The sequence below is a fragment of the Osmia lignaria genome, chromosome 3 (genome assembly GCF_051020975.1).
Source record: "Osmia lignaria lignaria isolate PbOS001 chromosome 3, iyOsmLign1, whole genome shotgun sequence".
NCBI classification, from domain to species: Eukaryota; Metazoa; Arthropoda; class Insecta; order Hymenoptera; family Megachilidae; genus Osmia; species Osmia lignaria.
In genome coordinates this window covers 6049451-6064767 of record NC_135034.1, presented here as the reverse complement: position 1 = coordinate 6064767, position 15317 = coordinate 6049451, and the positions used below count along the sequence as shown (strand labels likewise).

Genomic DNA, 15317 nt, shown 5'->3' with positions numbered 1-15317 from the left:
TTTCTCACGTTTTCAGTTACAGGAACACTGAACCCTAGACGATTTTGTGCTCCGCCCTTGGACTTGTTTCTCGTGTTTATCTTCTGCATGCGAGACGACAGTGTACATATGTAATTACGAAGTTGGCCGGTAGTTGTAGTCGGTTCTTATTTCAAAGAGAGAACGACAGAGGAATTAGGGAAAGTCTTTGACAGTAGATGAAATCTTGCTGATTCGCCCTATCGTTCAAGAACATTCGCTTGTCCCAGTTTACACTTCGATGTTCTTTTTTTGTTGATCGAAACGAACGGGTCAATGATTAACACCTTTCGTGCCGCGTATGAAATTTTTAACTTAGGCTACTCGACCGCATAAATACGTCGGAGGGAAGATTTACACGGTATGGGATGTGTTAATCGCTGGGAATCTAGTTAAATCGGTAGCGAGTTGAATTTGTAGATTTGATATAGGGTTGTAGGTAATCGTAATGAGAAAAGAAAAAAAAAAAACGAAAGAGATGATGTTTATTACGATTTTTGTTTAGAGATTTAGTTAGCTAACGCTGGTAATCGATTACTATCTCCGGTTAGCCGATCACTTTTCGTAGCCGGAAAACTTCTTGTAGATAAATAAATTATTATCGAACTGAAGCAATCACTTGTGATTACTCCCTTCGTACTTCAGGTTTCAGATAATCGTTCTCCCACGTCCAATTTTTCCAGCACCCTGTACCCATTGAATTTTATCTTCAATTCCTTTTCTCGTTTTCGATGCCAAAAAAGGGAGGTTCAAAAGCAAATTGTTTTCTTCCATGCTGGACAACGCGATGCAGGAAAAAATGAAGGCCTATTTTAATGGGCCAAAGTGTAAATAGTAAAGTGGAAACAGTAACGAGCCCGTATCAGAAAGGCGAATTTGCGCGTGACAATGGGCACGTGGCCAGAAACAGAGATCCGCGAGCCCCAGCTGAAAGTAATTGGCTGAAACCGATACAAGTCGAGTGGCAGTGGTACTCGTGGCTGGAATTGGTTAGCGGATTTAATTGAACGGAATCGACGAGAAGCAGAAGAGAAACAGTGGGACAGAAACAGCAGAGGAAACACGGATCACCATTTGTCGCGATGATTTAGTTCGCAGCAAGCAGCAGTCTCCCATGTTATAATTGACGAAGATGAGAGACAGGACGGGAGCGGAGAAAGAAAAGTGTACGATCTCTTTACACGGATGATTAGACACTATTTAATATTGAACGATCGTCTAGTAACGAAGTCCTTAATCACTTTCCTTTCGATACGAGAAGATGAATCTCGAAAAACGATCAGAGGGAAATTGAGTTTGATGAAAATTTCATCGAGGAGACTTGCGATCGCTTCGAAATAAAAACGTTTTTCTCCTCCGTAGCTGCATCGTCCAAAGAACTGCCACAACTTGAAGAGTTTTTCAAAGCAAAAATATAATGAAAACCGACTGATGTTACATCGCCGACTCTCCGAATGACCTCGCAACACGACACTTCCGGTTACCGCACGATTCAATGGAACACGATGAAAGCGCGAGTTTGAAGTAAGCGCGACGAACGAGAGGGATATAATGGGAGGAAAAGATGCGTGGAAAGTTAAAAAGACCCGGTGGAGAGGTATATTTTGTTTGAGAAGAAGAAATTGTTGGGCGACGACGTCGAGTCAGTAGAAAAAAAAAAAAAAAAAAAATGAGAAAAGAGGGATGCCAGAATGAGAGACGCTCCTTTCGGGTTCATTCGGGATGAAATAAACCGGGAAGACTCTCGGTGCCTGTGGTCCTCGAATAATAAAAAGGACAGACACGTTTTGCCGAGCGTGAAATCACGCGAGTGAAGGAAAAATTCTTGCTACCCTTCCTCTCCGCGTTCTTCTTTATCTCTTATTCTCTTCGTTCTCAATGTGTCGGCGACCTGGAATCCATCACGCGTAATTACGCCGACATAATGAATCGCATTTTATTCGTAATAATCTTCTGTGCCGTGTATTGTGCTCGGTGACGTTCGTTTCTTTACCCGTTCCCTTCTAATTTCGTTCTTTAACGCGTGTTAAAGTCGACCAGTCGACTACCCTTCAAAAGGAAACTAGGCACGTTCGAAATGATTTCAAATGATTTGCTTAATAGAAATCAATGTAACGCGATAATGAAAGAAAGTACAGATAGGCCGATAGGAACATCAACTTGCAACGCGATTGCACAAAGGTGCAGTATACATACTTATATGCTCGAGTGCATGACAATCGCTGTAAACGAGCATAGTTTATTCGGTGGATAGGAGGCGAAGAATGATAGAGGAACTGGAACGAGATGCTGGGAGAGAAGTGGCGTCGCGTGCACTCAGGCCACGTGCGTATTGTCGAGCGAACAAGCCGCGGAGGCGCGTGCATACGTGCGTAAGTCGTGTTGGCACTTGGACACGCGCTTCTTATCCCTCTTCAATTTACGATGCGCCTCTCTTACTCTTACCCTCCGAGAAGTGAGTCGAGTCGTTAAATACTTGACGGGGGGTCATCTCCGTGTACCAACGTGGTCGGCTCAGCGATCCTTCGAAATCGTTTCAGCTTTTCAAACTCACCATCCCTACGGGATACCTGTGTGTTTTCTAATCCGCTCGTTTTCATTGCCGATTAATGATTTCGCTGTAGGATGTCTATTTCTCTCTGTAACGCTGCGATTTAACCCTTTGTGTACCACAGAACTGGACATCGATAGCGGCAACACGAACGGTGTCTACTATGTTGTACTGTACGATGCAATTTGTTTAGATTAGATCAGCGATAATCAATCCGCGAAGATAGGATCGATAGGAGGAGCAATGGAACTGGTCGAAAAATGGAGTAGAGTGACGAAGGAAACGAACGGATCTCGGTATTTCTAATTCTTTAGATAGAAGAAAAAAGCGGCGGAGTAATTGCTGGAGAAAGCGCGGAAGAGAAGGGATGTAGCGATGGCTGACTGCACGGGAGTAGCGAAAAAGGGATTGCGGCTCGGTTGGTGGAAGGCTGAAGTAAAAGGAGCCATGGAAGAGGCGAGGGTAGTTGTAGACTGTAGAGGGAAAAGATGGTATGTACGGTGAGAAGCAAGGGTGTAGAGAAAGAGAAAGATAGCGGATCCGGAGAGAAAAGAGGAGGGAGGGTAGGATGGGATGTGGCAAGGGTAGAGGGTGCAAGGTGCAGGGTGCAGGGTACACGAGGGCAGGGCCGAGTGTAACGAAGCTCCGACTTTTTAATTGGAATATATTCAGAAAGCGGAACGCCTTTTCATCGCGGGACTCGATGCACTGAATACGAGCTGAATCAACGCGGAATCAACCGCGCTTGCAACGAGCCTGCTGTGCACCTGCAAACCGGGCCGCGTCTCTGCATTTATACGTAACGGATGCATAGACGGGACGGCTGCATAAAATAACAGGGCGAAAACGCGGATCTATCGCCTCCTCCGTTTCTCTGAAACCTTCCCTTTCCTTTTCTCTCATTTTCTGATATCTACCGACGTATAATCACCCTGAAAATACGATAAGCGCGAACAGAGCCGAAGAATCATCCCGCATTTCCGTAGCCCATCCATCAATAACCCTGTCGTTCAACATTACTCGCTTTGAATTTCAAGTTTGTGCACAAAAGAGTTTAAGATTGAGAATGAAAGATATTTATTTTATTGTATTGTCCTGTGAAATGAGCTGTTTGTGTATCGCGAATGCGCACGTCATTTTTCGACGTGAATTTATTTCGACGAAAGGGTCGCAACACCTAACCACGGTTGAAAGGTAGCCTGCTATGGCACCTTCAGCTTAATGGGCTGTTTGCTTGCAAATTGTGATATCGCTAAAGGGCAGCAAACAATTCACAACTCGTTTTAACTTCCACATTTCAATTCCAAGAATCTTCAAGTCCCTCCGGCGAGCGTTGCATTTACATAATTGCCTTTTCCTCTCTTTCTCGTTCTGTAAAGTCGTACAGTTCTTTCCTTCTTTCTTTTTTTCGGGCATTTTTCATTTCAGATTCTTCTACTTGCGATTTACTTTCATTAAGAACAATTTAGCCTGTTTAAAAATTCTATCTTTAGCTATTATGTTCTATACTTAATCATTTTAGATCATTTAATTTGTAATATAATAATAATTATGTTAATTATTGGAAAAAGAGAAAAAAAAATTTGTCCCGGGTGAGGATCGAACTCACGACCTTAAGATTATGAGACTTACGCGCTGCCTACTGCGCTACCGAGACCTCGAAATTCCGCTTCCTTTTCCGTGCACTTCCGGAATCACTTTCATTTATTTTTTAAGTAAATTGTAACAACAGTTCATCTAATTTCAAAATCTCGGAAAGTAAGTTATTGAGTACTTTCCACCGTATTTAAATAAATGGTATCATGCGGCCACTTTCTCACTATTTCTGAGAACAGTGGTATGAATTCATGCTTGTTTTACCAATATCTCTTTTAGCACACCTCGCACTCACAACTGAAAAGATACAATTTTGACTTCCTTTGATTCTATTTATTTAGAAATCAGTGAAAATCACTACAAGACCGGAAAAATAATAAAATAATTGTTTGACGAACTTGTATTGACAAATTGTATTTTAAAAAGACAGTCATAAATTCGATACTTTCAAAATTCGATACCAGCGCCACCTATACAAAAGCGGCGGAAACTACTCAACAATTTACCGACTACCGTATGACATGTTGGTAAGTAGCTTAGGTATACAAATAATACTTATATTTGTAAAATTTTATATGTTCATAATAAAGAGAAACACACATAGGCCCGAGAGGGGCCATAGGTGTTTATTAAAAAAAAAAAGATTCGTTCGGTAAATTATTGAATAGTTTGAGCTGTTATTGTATAGAAGGCGCTAATATAACTATACCACCTTCCTTCTTTATCATCTTTAGCCACAGATTTGACAAGACTACATCGAAGAAAAGTTGGCGCAAAATATTAATATTTGTTAACAATTTGTATCTTAAAAAGTTGCTCCCCATTTGCTTCCTCGGAATCTAAAACTGCTGCAGTCGCAAATATTATATTTAATGAGATATTCGCAAATCAAAAAACAGAAATTTGTTGAATACAAGATAAATAGTAAACGATCTGTTTATTCCTCTTAATTTGTTTATTAAAATTCAATGATCAGGTATCTCAATAAAAACTTATTAACAAAGAGCAATCTTTCCTTATTTCTTTCTTATCTTATCTTATACATATAAGACGTAAAGACGTTCGTCCATGTCATTTTTCAACTTGAGAACTAAATATCATCATGGGGTATCAAAGACCCCTGCGATTCTTTTTGCACACCGACGAAATAATCTACATGAAGCTGGCCGGAAGGAATAATAAAATATGATTATTTTTAATTTTTCTTAGTGTATTTCATTTGCAAATCGTTTGTGATTGGTGGAAGTCTATTTTTAACGTTTGTGACAAATTAGTTCTTTTGTAATTAGCAATTTTATTTCAGTCATGATGTGAGCCGAAACTTTTTAGTAATTTTTTATAACAAACAGATTTTATGATAACTGATAACTGTAATTGATTGGAAATCTTTTGTGATTTACAAATATATCATTTTCATTGTTTGTGAGTGAATAATTTCTTAATTATTTACAAGTTTGTTTTACAATAAATAACTGTAGTGCGCATGCACTACAGATCTGGATGTACCCATCACTACCTCGAACAAGTGGGTTTCACGATTTGTTCGTTTTTAGGTCTTATATTTCGCTAGATCCGGTCAAACCCATCACTAGTCCGAACAAGTGAGTTTCACGATTTGTTCGTTTTTCGTTCTTATATTTCGCTAGATCCGGTCAAACCCATCACTATTCCGAACAAGTGAATTTCACGATTTGTTCGTTTTTCGTTCTTATATTTCGCTACTTACTTGGGGTCCCTGACACCCCAGATACCATAATGTCGGTATGCAGAATCATCCGAAATTCGGGGTCCTTAGAACCCCGAGACAATATAATTCAGATATACAGAATCGTCGGTGCTTGAGGTCTTTAGAACCCCGAGATCATATCATTTAGGTATACAAAATCGTCGGTACTCGGGGTTCTTAGAACCCCAAGACAGTATAATTTCGGTATGCAGAATCGTCGGTGCTTGGGGTCTTTAAAACCCCGAGATCATATAATTTAGGTATACAAAATTGTCGGTACTCGGGGTTCTTAGAACCCCAAGACAGTATAATTTCGGTATGCAGAATCGTCGGTGCTTGGGGTCTTTAGAACCCCCAAAGTATATAACTTAGGTATACAGAATCGTCGGTGCTTGGGGTCTTTAGAACCCCCAAAGTATATAACTCAGGTATACAGAATCGTCGGTGCTTGGGGTCTTTAGAACCCCGAGACAATATAATTTAGATATACAGAATCGTTGGTGCTTGGGGTCTTTAGAACCCCGAGACAATATAATTTAGGTATTCAAAACTGTCTGTACAAGGGGTTCTTAGAACCCCACAACAAAATAATTTAGATATACAGAATCGTCGGTGCTTGGGATTCTTAGAACCCCATGACAGAATAGTTTTAATATGCAGCATCCACAGTGTTTCGGGGTCCTTAGAACCCCAAAGGCGATAAAATTTTAGTAACCTACATGCAGGTAACCGTAAGGAATTATAAAATATGATTATTTCTAGTGTTTCTTAGTGTATTTCCTTTGTAAATCGTTTATAATTGATTGTGTGTCTATTTTTAACATTTGTAACAGTTTAATTCTTTTGTAATTAGCAATTTTATTTAAATCATGATGTGAGCCGGAACATTTTAGTCATTTTTAATAATAAACAGATTTTGTGACAACTGATAACTGTAATTGATTGGAAATCGTTTGTGATTTACAAATATATCATTTTCATTGTTTGTGAATGAATAACTTCTTAATTATTTACAAGTTTGTTTTATAATAAATAATTGTAGCTCCTTAATACCCGAATATGATATCAGGTCCGTATGAAGAGGGCACAATAAGTATAATTATTTTTCAGAGTTTATTTAATTTACTTCATTTCTTTTTTTTTGCTTATTAAATAAGCTCATCGAAGGGGAATAACATTTATGATTATATCCCTCTTCTGAGTCTCAGCCGAGGACCCCATTTATTTTACTTCTTCCAGTTATTTATATAATTTTATCCCTCATTATAGGCCAAGGCCATCTCGGTAATCCTTACATCCCTGCATTCCTGTCATCCCAACATTCCTTACAATCCTGCAACCCTTAAATATCATTTTTTTTTTTTTTTTTTTTTTTAACGTGGTGGAAATCTTCAGAAAGACACCTTCAGCCCCCCTGGGGAGGGGCCGGAGGTAGTGTGGGATTTTTACCCACTAAAACCACCACGGTTGCCTGCACTAGGGCGGAACATCCACCATGTTCCAAACTCCGCCGACATCGGGGGCCACACCCGATGCCGGCACTCCTCGGGCCGCGTACAGTGGAGACCGGGGCCCCAGCCCCGAACCCCTGCGGAATTCCTTTACTTCCCTCGTTCCCTTACATCCCTGCATTCTTTTCATCCCTACATCCTTATCATCCCTACATTCCTTCCATCCCTATAATCTTTTCATCCCCACATTCCTTCCATCCCTATAATCTTTTCATCCCCACATTCCTTACATCTCTTCGTCCCTTAATCCCTACATTCTATTCATCCCTACATTCCTTAACCTTCTTCATCCCTTAAATCCCTACATTCTAATCATCCCTACATTCCTTACATCTCCTCATCCCTTAAATCCCTACATTCTAATCATCCCTACATTCCTTACATCTCCTCATCCCTTAAATCCCTACATTCTTTTCATCCCTACATTCCTCCACCCTCTTCATCCCTTAAATCCCTACATTCCTTCACCCTCTTCATCCCTTAAATCCCTACATTCTTATCATCCCTTCATTGTTTCCATCCCTACATTCTTTCCACCCCTACATTCTTTTCATCCCTACATTCCTTAACTCTCTTCATCCCTTAAATCCCTACATTCTTATCATCCCTACATTCTTTCCATCCCTACATTCTTATCATCCCTACATTCTTTCCATCCCTACATTCTTTTCATTCCTTTATTCTTTTCATCCCTACATTCCTTACATCTCTGCATCCCTTATAATAAATATATTATAAAGACTGCATCGAGTAAAGGTAAGTAAAGGTAAGTTGTTTCCTTTTTTCGCGAAAATTTCGAAAAAATAGCGCCCCCAGCGGCAAAATTGTGAACTAACATTTCGATATCGAATCAGCGCCATCTGGTTTTGGAAAAAGGAACTAAATCTTGCTCAATTTTTGGCCCTCTAGCGGCAAAAATGTGAACTAAAATTTCGATGTCGAATCAGCGCCATCTGGTTTTGGAAAAAGGAACTAAATCTTGCTCAATTCTTGGCCCTCTAGCGGAAAAAATGTGAACTAAATTTTCGATGTCGAATCAGCGCCATCTGGTTTTGGAAAAAGGAACTAAATTTGTATAAAATAGCAGGCCTTATAGCCGCAAAAATGTCAACTCATTTCCAGGGAGGTACTGGGATGTATGGAATGCAGGAATGTAAGGGATGAAGAGATGTGAGGAATGTAGGGATGGAAAGAATGCAGGGATGTAAGGGATGAAGCAATGTAAGGAATGTATGGATAACAGGATTGTAGGGATGAAAAGGATATAAGGATGAAAGGAATGTAGGAATGAAAAGAATGCAGGGATGTAAGGGATGCAGAGATGTAAGGAATGAAGGGATGTAAGGAATGTAGGGATGAAAAGAATGCAGAGATGTAAGGGATGAAGCGATGTAAGGAATGTAGGGATAAAAGGAAGGTAGGGATGAAAAGAATGCAGGGATGTAAGGGATGCAGAGATGTAAGGAATGTAGGGATGAAACGAATGCAGAGATGTAAGGGATGAAGCGATGTAAGGAATGTAGAAATGGAAAGAATGTAGGAATGAAAAGAATGCAGGGATGTAAGGGATGCAGAGACGTAACGCAACGAGGGATGTAAGGGATGCAGAGATGTAACGGAACGAGGGATGTAAAGAAATATTGTAGGTGACGAAATGTCATCTTGGGGTGTCAGGGAACCCGGAGACTCTGCGCGCCGACAAAATATCATCTTGGGGTGTCAAGGACCCCTACGACTCTCTACGCACCGACAAGATATATATTTATTAAAATCACCATTGGTCGATGTTTGTGCCATCTTTTCAAAAACAGCGGAAACTAATCGACGACTTATCGATCACGACTTCGGTGCTATGTAAACTGGCGACACCATGATCGAATTTGGAACTACTTTTAAATTTAATTTTGTAATTAAATTGTGATTATCCTTTTGATTTAGAAATTTGAATTATTCTTTTCCTTTATTCTAATGATTTTATGGAGGATGTAATGGGCGAGTCATCCATGTGGTTCCTCGTGTTTTGCATTGTTTATTTACAATTATAAAACCAACTGAAACCATTACAATTAAAATGAACATCAAACCAGAAAATATATTGAAATTATAATTGAAAAAACCCAACTGATCGAACTCGAGTGACTCGTGTAAAAGGAAGTATGATAATACTGTAAAAGCGTTGAACACACGCGGCTTTACTTCAAACATAAATAAACGAAGCAGATTTCTTATCTGTTATAAAACGAAGATGTCGGACGAGTGAACGTATTATCAGTCGAACCTTTGAACTCTGAGAGGGCATAAAGAAAACTCACTCTCTTTTCATCGTCACGATAAAGGCCGGTCGTTTCGTTCCGTTTGTTTAACTACCCGTTCCATGACGTTAATTAGACCGACCATTAAAATCGTAATGCGAGTAGATATCGCATCGATTCGTCACACCTGATGTCCAACTTAAAATTGGCAATTTACCAAAACCAAATATAACACATTTGAGTCACGCTTCGAACGTATCTCCTGACGATTTGAATTTCGCAGCTACATTTTACGATATAATTACATAATTTACACAAACTTAATCTTGGACACGCACATAACTCATTTTTGAAAGGTTGTTTCAACCTTTCTATGCAAATATTTTTGTCGTCTCTACTGTATTTATCTATTTCCATATCACTGTTCAAACCTATGGATAAGTATTCTCCTTCACAACGAGCTACGTTGATTTGCATGAATGTTCATAGTGTAAATCTGAAAGGATGGTATTATCCGAGTATTTACGTTACTGTGCACGACCCGCGTCGATCGTTCGGGGGTATCGAACGTCCGTTTATCATTTCACCTTTTTCTTTTTTTTTTTTTTTTCATTATTTTCATTTTTCTGCCTCGCCGAGTTTTTATCGCGGAATCCAGTAATAACTAGCGCGAGTTACGTAGAAATTGTAAAGGAGCGGGCGGTGCGCCATCAATTTTGCGCACAGCTGCGCTCCGTGCCGCGTGTGCGTGGATCGCTCGTGTCTCATTGTCGGACAAGCTGACCCGTCTGTCTCCGCCGATAAACAACAGCTACTGATAAATTAATGTTATAAACAGTAACAGCCGTAGAACGATTGGGGGTGGGAGTTTCAACGTTCGAAGAAGCGTTACTCTTCATAGAAGCTCGAATTAAATCTCGATTCACGCTAATTAGAGTAACCTCGTATCGTTAATGCCTTTTTTTTTTCGCAAACAACCGATTAAAAATGTCAGATATTCGATAACAGAGGGCAGAGGAAAAAAATGAATTCCCAGGCGTGTCTCTAGCTAAGGTCATCGACGGATTTATTCTTAGCGGCGACTCTTGGATCGGCAACGAAAGTCTGTACACGATATAACGTAAGAAAAAAAAAAAAAAAAAAAAATGATCTGGAATCTGGAATCGATAAGGGTAGAGGACGAAGAAGAGGATCAAAGACAAAAGTAAAGCCTTCGCGAAGAATGTGTCGTGGTATCTTTGGTGAAAGATCCGCGAAGTCGAGGTTAATTAGCATAAATCGCGTGGGTGACAGCACCAGATATTCCTCTTCTCCCTTTCGGATCTTTCGAATATTTTCATGCAGTATCGTTTTTTTTCAAAACTCACGATAGACGCGACAATTTACCATCGTTGTTAATCGTTTCTGTCCTCCTTTCGTCGAGGTTTCCGCGATAAAAAGGAGGATAACGAGAGGCACGAGACGTTTCGTCCGCAATAAAAGTATTATTTATAAAACAATCTTCGATCTGGTTAAATGGTTCACAGCTATCTCGTCAACGACGTACAGCATAACGAACGTGAACGATAAAAGCGTAATAGGGAATCGATTTCGAAGTAAAAATACGTAAATAAGGAAGCAAATCTTCAGTATCCGAGAGCAACTAGGGAAACTGAATTGATTTCGTGTATTCGGGATAAAAAAGGTTGATAGAGGTGAACGCGAGCGGTGTATGAGCCGGCACTTCCGGTCTCGTGGTGCCGGAACTGCACGCACGGCCGGCTCGTTGTCGCGACGACGAGCAGAACTCGCCCAAAGTCATTTCACGCCCGACGGAGCGGGGAAACGAGCGTTTACTCGAGATTTTCGTTCATAAATCAAGTCGTAAGCTTTCATGCACCCTACCACGGTCTATGAGAGTTCGATTCGCTTCGATGGGGGTTGCGCTGTTACGCAGTCGCTTAATCGGCGTTGCTTGTTCATTGACGCACCGGAAACGGAAGGGTTGGAATCACAGCATAATGGTACCGAGTACTGAAAATTTCAGTTCCACTCGAGACAGAGGGAACAGAATCTTCCTATACCCAAAGTTCCCATAGCCTTACTGATGCTTCCTCCGAAGAAAAGCCTCGTCATAGAATAGATAGGGACTCGTGGAAACGCGTAAAATGTGATATTATTCTGATTTAAAGGAAATCAACAGGTGACTACCGACAGACGGGCAGCGAGCGTGGAAACTTAGAGGCTGTTCTACCTGTTTCGGATCATTTTCGATGTTATCCCCCAACATATGCCCGACAAGGGACAGATGGTAAAAAAGTGTTGAATCGAGCAGCGGCGTGTGACACGGGACAGTTTAAAGGGCCGCTGCTCCTCTCGGTCAACCACCATCAATCACTGCTCTTTGATTCACGAATCCGGTGTAATTAGTCTGGAGGGAATTAATCTATGCAGCAGTTCCTAGACTGAGCTATCCTCATCGATGAGCTAACTCTACCAGCTTAACCGTATTCTAATTCGTTGACCGACCGACTAACGCATAAGTTGGTCGATTATGGAAACGATGGTGGTCAGAAAACGGGAGAAAATTTATGATAAGGACGGTATGATATGGCGAGCCGGTGGAGGAGAAGGATGATGACTCGGTTCTTCCCACCTGTACAGGTACACGGACACGCAAGGTTGCACGGTGTGCGACGACACGAGCTCGTGTTCCTGTTCGATCCAGCTGCCATCCACCGCGTTCTAGCGAGGAGAAAGGAACGTACAGGTGCGATCGTTAACTCAATTGAACTTTGATAAGTAAAAATATGCGAGAACGTTTCGTATGTTCGCAAGAGCGGGTGTCGGTTTTATCAGTCGCGTCCATTATCCTTCGCTTCCATTAATATAATCGGTCAGTTACGAAGGAACCTTTATCTGAACGAGTCGAAACGAACAGCCCAATTCTTGCAAGTAAGTGTCTTTTCATAAATTTCAACAGTGACACCACCGAGGCGCTGAAAATTTATTCGACAAATTGTAACAGCTATCGAAACCCTCTTTGTTTCGTCCTTCGAAGCGGAGATCGCTTTCTCTAGATTATTTCAGAGTTACTGTTCGTTTAATCCTCAAGGCTTTGTTGCTCGGCAACGACGTTAATTACCTGCTGTTTGCGAGCCACAAACCGTCTTTACACACCATTTATGAACGGCTAATCGCGTTTCCAAATAAATTTCGCCGAATAATTGAAAGGGCGACTTGGTAATCGCGCGTTTAACCAAGAATATTCTCGGTCGCGAGCTAATTCCGGGACGGTTAATTAGTGGCAAGGTCGAGCCGAAGCATCGACAGAGAGTACGCACGTCACAAGGTGGCAAGCTGCACGGTGCGTTGGGTGCTTGAGCCAACGGACCCCCATAAATGAGCGGTGCAGCTGTGTTTTTTTCGAAAAAATCCTGTACGTGTGCGCAGAGGCAAGTGGTCAGTTCGAAAAGAAAAAGGGAACGTGAACGCGACAGAGAGGATTAAGAAGAAAAAGAATGGAAAATTGGTGACGAACGTTTGATGGATGTTTCTATCGACGAGCAAGGAATCTAGTCGGCTTCCAAAAGAAGGTCAAAGCGATTTTCCTTCTAACGGACGGAGCTAGGGAGCTGCAAGTCGCGGCAACGGGCAGCGCGGTGCGGCGTGGCGGCCAGCAGGAGCAGGAGCAGGAGCAGCAACGGGCAACAGGTGTATAGCAGGTGCATACCCTGAGCGGCTTCGAGAGTGCCGTGGAGAGCTAAAAAGTTTCACGTCCACCTGAAGGTCCCACACGAGAAAACGGGCGACTTTCAACCGTCGTTTTCTTCAGCGCCACCATCACCCCACGAAGCTCTCGGCCCACGCGTTTACCCCGTCCTCCATCTCCGGCCGCGACAGCACAATGCCATACGAGAGAAACCAAGAAAGAGAAACAGTCGGCCGAGAAGATCTTCGAGACGTTGCCTCCTGCGTGCTCTTTTCGCTTGGGAACGATCATCGCGTTCGGCCCATGAAAAATCCGTAGCATCAATTACGCAAATCTAATCAACGATAAAAGGGAAAACGATTCTGGTGTCGAAGAGAATTCGATTGAAAACCGGAAGAAGAATGGAAGAAAAAAAAGAATAGGAAAAGAAGCGGGGAAGAACGTATAAGGCGAAGAGAAGCAGCTGCGTCTCATTATCGATCATCTATCGAACAGGGCCTCCAGTCGAAGCTACCCTCGAACTCGGTCTACGCCTTTCCGACCGTTGAAAAATCCACCCTGTGTCCTGGAACCGTCAGGTGCTTCTTCCTGGACGGCAAGTGCAGGCGGCTCGAGTGCTTTCTCGATTTAATGACACGTTGTCCTATACGAACGTAGGCAGCCACGCACACGCGCCGCGCCGCGCCACGCCGCACCTTCCACCTCGTCTCGCCGCACCGCGCATCCTCAACCTTTCTTCTCGTATTCTTCCCGGATTTCCGTTCGCCGCGCCGTTGCTAACCAGCATCGATACATTCTCTCGGATCCGCACGATTCTTGCGAAATAAAATTTGTTGTCGCTCGAACATAAGCGCGCATCGACCGGTCATTTCTTTCTCTGCGTGAAAGAACACGCCTCGAATTGCATCAAATTCTACCGAACTCACCTTGTAATTTCCAACTGTAATTGGCAAGTTGAACATCGATCGGGGTGTCGTCGATTCGATGAAAACACGGTTTCTTATCGACACGGAGATCGGTAAGTCACGAAAAGGAACGCCCCTGGTATGGAACGTTTTGTTTTGTTGGGGAGCGCGGTTGCGCAACGCGGCAAACGGGGAAACGGGTTATAAAGTTGTACGCTTTAGGCACCTCGGTGATACATTGTAAGGAAAACGAATGGCACCTGTGAAGTTCTTTGTCAGAATTTCTTCACCGCGCCAGCAGGTGAACAGTGTCCCGACAATCAGCCGCGTCGCTCGATTCGCGTGCAACGGACATTTTTCACGAACGCACGTGTCTCTTCCACCGGGCTACTCGTCAGCCGCGGCGAATGAAAACTTCTGGTAATTTAGCTCTCACCCATCTCTACCTTTCCTGTCCACGTACGAACCGGCCACGGAAAGATTCGATCTGAAATGTTTACGGAAACGTCGATTAGCGACGGAATAAATGGCGGATCTTTTCTGATCTCTGTTAACAATAGACGTCTACGTATCTGTCACTCTATCTACCTTCCCACGTAATTTTTGCACGTTCAAGGAATCCAATCGTCGAGGGAAGCTTCGAAGAGCAACGCTCCTTTCGGTCGTGAGAGACGAAATGCCGGTCACGAGAGAACCCGGTTAGCGGATTCTTGATCGTTCGACTGAACGGACCAGTGAAGCGGAACGAGTGCCGGAGTAAGGGACCTTAATGAAATTCAAACGCGGCCCTACGAAGCGTATCAATTACGTATCCACCCCCAGCGTCTCTGGTCGCCGTCTCGAAAACGGTTGGCGCCCCTCGACTTTCCCACGCGTCGTTCACCAGACAACTTGAGTCGCAGCCAACTCCTTCGGGGTCGTTCCACTCGACTCCTCTGTTCGTCTCTCGTTGTATAACGAGCCTCTTCCGTTAGTAATCCACGCTTCTGTCAGCCTAGATCAGAATAGACGGTTTCGATATGAAAAAAACGATTGGCAGTGATCAAGAAAGAAAAGCAACAGTTCGT

The 15317-nt window shown here is 42.5% G+C and overlaps 1 protein-coding gene and 1 non-coding gene across 5 annotated transcripts in view; both read right to left on the bottom strand.

Annotated features, from left to right (window-relative positions):
* Positions 1 to 4153: 4153 nt before the first annotated feature.
* On the bottom strand, positions 4154 to 4226 carry TRNAM-CAU (transfer RNA methionine (anticodon CAU)). Its single transcript has one exon. It is a non-coding gene; the product is annotated as a tRNA-Met (tRNA).
* Positions 4227 to 10242: 6016 nt separating this feature from the next.
* The window catches only part of Nup54 (nuclear pore complex protein Nup54), a 32158-nt gene continuing 27083 nt past the window's right edge, over positions 10243 to 15317 (bottom strand). For 3 of the 4 annotated variants that reach the window (XM_076693182.1, XM_076693180.1, XM_034326399.2), the window contains exon 6: positions 10243 to 15244. The gene's annotated coding sequence lies outside the window, so the exon portion shown is untranslated. The remainder of the gene's footprint in view (positions 15245 to 15317) is intronic. The other variant, XM_076693181.1, reaches the window with a different exon arrangement.